Source organism: Ictidomys tridecemlineatus, chromosome 1, assembly GCF_052094955.1.
Source record: "Ictidomys tridecemlineatus isolate mIctTri1 chromosome 1, mIctTri1.hap1, whole genome shotgun sequence".
NCBI lineage: Eukaryota > Metazoa > Chordata > Mammalia > Rodentia > Sciuridae > Ictidomys > Ictidomys tridecemlineatus.
In genome coordinates this window covers 8,291,864-8,295,272 of record NC_135477.1, presented here as the reverse complement: position 1 = coordinate 8,295,272, position 3,409 = coordinate 8,291,864, and the positions used below count along the sequence as shown (strand labels likewise).

The window sequence follows — 3,409 nt, the reverse complement described above, 5'->3', positions numbered from 1 at the left end:
ATTCATCATCTTCCTGCCTGTTTTTGCTCCAAGAAATGGGTGTTCCTGCTGAGGCCCAGGGAAGGACTTCTCCATGCCGGTCTTGGTGGAGTCTGCTGCTAGCTCCCTGACTTGGTCACCCTTTTTTGTCTCAGACCCCCCTTCTCCACCATTCCCTGCACACACACACACACACACACACACACACACACACACACACGCACACTGATCTCTATGGTGGTGGGATTGATAATCTGTTTGTACTCATTTCTATCTCCCTGGCACCTGCCCAGGTCTGAAAGTTTTAGGAGAAGCAAAAAGAACACAAAATCCAGCCATGGCATCCTTTTTATGAGCTTCCTGTTTATTGGTATTCAAAAACATGGTTGCTTTTATTATGAGTGTATTTTTACATCTATAGATGGGTTCCAATCATGCCAAAGTTCATACAGCCAACGAGGAAAGTCCCCTGGTAATGTGCATTGCCACTTTCAGGGGTAAATAGTTTTCCTATCTGGCCGCTCAGAGATCCAGAACCGCAGGACGTCAGTATTTGCTGATACAACTGGTGGGTGGGAGGTGATCTTGGCCATGGAGGATCCAGCGTGAGACGGTCTCCATCCCAGGGTGAGGGTCCTCTTCCTCTTCCCTTCGCCTGCACTCTGTTGGTCAAGTCAGGACGTCTCCGCGTGGCCCTGGGCTTCAACACTCTCTGGCAACCACAGCTCTCCTTGCGAAGCCCCAGAAGGGAGCTCAGGCTCTGGTCCCTGTTGTGTGGTCCAATGAGCCTTTGTGAGCACCGTCCCCGGCCTTGGCAGCACACGGTTTCTCTCAAAGGGCAAGTCCTATTCCTAGGACACAGGTTGGCCAGGAGGAGGAGGAGGAGGAAGCTTGTGGAGGGGCGAGTAGATTGGATGGAGCTGGCGGAGGCCCTGAAGGTCAAGCTTAGAGGTCTGTCCTGTAAGTCATGGGCATTGAAGGCTTCTGGAAGAGGCCAAAAGTTCAAAGGTGAGTCGAAGCCGGAGGAAAATCAAGCAACGAAGTGTCTATCGGGGGCCTCCCGAGCAGAGCGGAGTGGCTGTGGCCGGGCTGAGCCTCCCCCACAGCATGCCCTGTTTGCAGTGCAGCCCCATCTCCCTCCACTCACCCGCTCCCACCCAGTGCTGCAGCTCCAGCTCTCCCAGGTCTCCTGCTTGCCCTTACCTGCACGCCCTCACGTGCTGATCCCTCTGCCCTCCGCCTCCCCCTGCCGCCACTCCCACCCATGGGCTTTATGACTTGATATCCTCACTCTGTGGCCCTTCCTCCAGCAAGGGGCCTCCCCTAGGCGCCCTCAGCTACCTTATCACACCAGAATGTGTGTATACCTGCTGTATAGTTCTCCTCCACTCCACCGTCAGCTCCTCAAGGTCAGAGACCTCATTTTGTTCATTTGGATCCCAGTACCCAGCCCAGGACCTGACACAGGGTAGAGAGTCACAAATTCTTAGTAAAGGAATGATGCAGGTTGACCATTCATTTCCCCTCCCAGGACTGGCTTTCACTGATGCCAAGTGCCTGAAAGGTGTCAGCATTCTCAGGGTTGGGCCCTGGACCTCCGTGTGCTGTGAACCCTTCTCAGGAGGGTCCACGCCTTTGGGCACACACCTAAAATACATTTCTCCTATAGTAACAGATATGTGGTGGTGATACTGACCCCAGGCCCATGGAACCACGAAGGGCCTTTGGAGTGAGTTGGCTTTTTCCATGATCCTTCTTCAGACGAAGAGTTACAAGACACTGTAGAACTGAGTCAGAGTCATGTGGGTGTGAAGGCCAAAGGAACACAGGGCCGTGACCCCTCCTGTTCAGAAGTTCGGTGGCAAGTAGCAGTCAAGGGAAATCACCCTCATGTGAGTGCTTTTATAGGTAGCATGAAAGTACTATCATAATCTTTAGTGTTGTATTTAGTTTCCCCCCTGCAGAAGTACCTGCAGAATTGTAGATGGGAACCACTTCCTTAGAAAGAGAGGCCAGGTCACAAGTGCTGGGGCAGAGACCGTGGGAGGCGTTGGTGACAGTTTGGTCCCTAAGCCTGCTGCCATTTTTCAAACTGAGGACATAATGAAAAGTCAAAGACTGCTTTCTTTGTGTCCTTACAGAACTGTCACCCTTTGGCAAGTTTTATCAATATGTGTCCTGTACTCCAAGTTACTTAATCATTTCCCCATAGCCATCTTGTTGTTATTAGGCTATTCATGGGTAAATGATTTTCAGAGTGATAAGAGAAAGGATGTTGACAATAAAATTACAGTGTGAAAGCTTCTGCCTTTTGTAATCCACCTGGATGGCACCACTGACATCATTATTTGGTGTCCAGCTTCCTTTCATATACTATGACTCTTCTGTGCTTTTACAATGTTGTGTCTGCTTGATCCACAGCAGGTGAGCTCAAGTCCCTGATGATGCTTGTGGTTTTACTCTCTCCTTGCAATCATATCAGTGTTTGTTAAGTATGTTTCAAGATTATTTTGGTAGATAGCAGCCAACTTTGGATAGAATGTTTCTTCTATTACTATGTAGCATTCCCTTTTATCCTTGTTAATAATATTTACTCTAAATTAATATCACTATGTATGCTTTTGCTTCAGTATCTCCATGTTATACCTCTTTCCAATCTATCTGTGCCATTTTGTTTTAGATGTGACTTTTATGGACAGGACAACCCTGATTAAAAAAAAAAATACAGGGGTTGGGGTTATAGCTCAGTGGTAGAGTGCTCATCTAGCATGTGTGAGGCACCGGGTTCAATCCAGTGACCACAATATTCGGAGAGACCAAGAGAAATCTTTATTGCAGCAGTGCAACAGAGGAGAAAAGAGAGAAAGAGAAGGAGAGGGAGAGAGAGAGAGAGAGAGAGAGAGAGAGAGAGAGAGAGAGAGAGAGAGAGAGAGAGAGAAAACAAAAGAGCAAGAGAAAGAGCAAGAGAGAGAGAGAGAGAGAGAGAGAGAGAGAGAGAGAGAGAGAGGGGCCCGGCAGGAGGGAGTTTTTATAACCCAAATCTAATGGGGTCTCTGGGTCTGCAAGCTGCCTTGTTGACACACAAGGGGGTTAAGTGTTCGGCCTTGAGTGGGGGGGGTTGAGTGTTCAGCCTTGAGCGGGGGCTTGGGCGTTTGGGCAAGACGGAGGGTTAGAGAAGCCAGGTCATCCTGCAGCTAACTTTGTTTGGCATGCCCTGCAGACAGCTTACTCAGCCTGTCCTGCACCTGAATTTCGATTGGATCTGTAGCCAATCGAAATTCTTTCCCAATTTTAAAAAATACAAACAGAAAAAAAGAGGGCTTATAACAGACACTGTGACAGACGGCGTGAATGCTGTCACCAGTCAGCAGTATTCCTCTAATCCACAGTGGAAGAGGAGGAAGAAAACAGCAAAGGCTTCCAAAAGGTC

At 48.9% G+C, this 3,409-nt stretch overlaps 1 long non-coding RNA gene across 1 annotated transcript; it reads right to left on the bottom strand.

Annotated features, from left to right (window-relative positions):
• Nucleotides 1-322: 322 nt before the first annotated feature.
• Nucleotides 323-1,751, bottom strand: LOC144366172 (uncharacterized). Its single transcript, XR_013425086.1, has 3 exons — nt 1,676-1,751; nt 1,347-1,437; nt 323-963 (listed from the first exon to the last, which is right to left on the bottom strand). It is a non-coding gene; the product is annotated as an uncharacterized LOC144366172 (long non-coding RNA).
• Nucleotides 1,752-3,409: the final 1,658 nt, after the last annotated feature.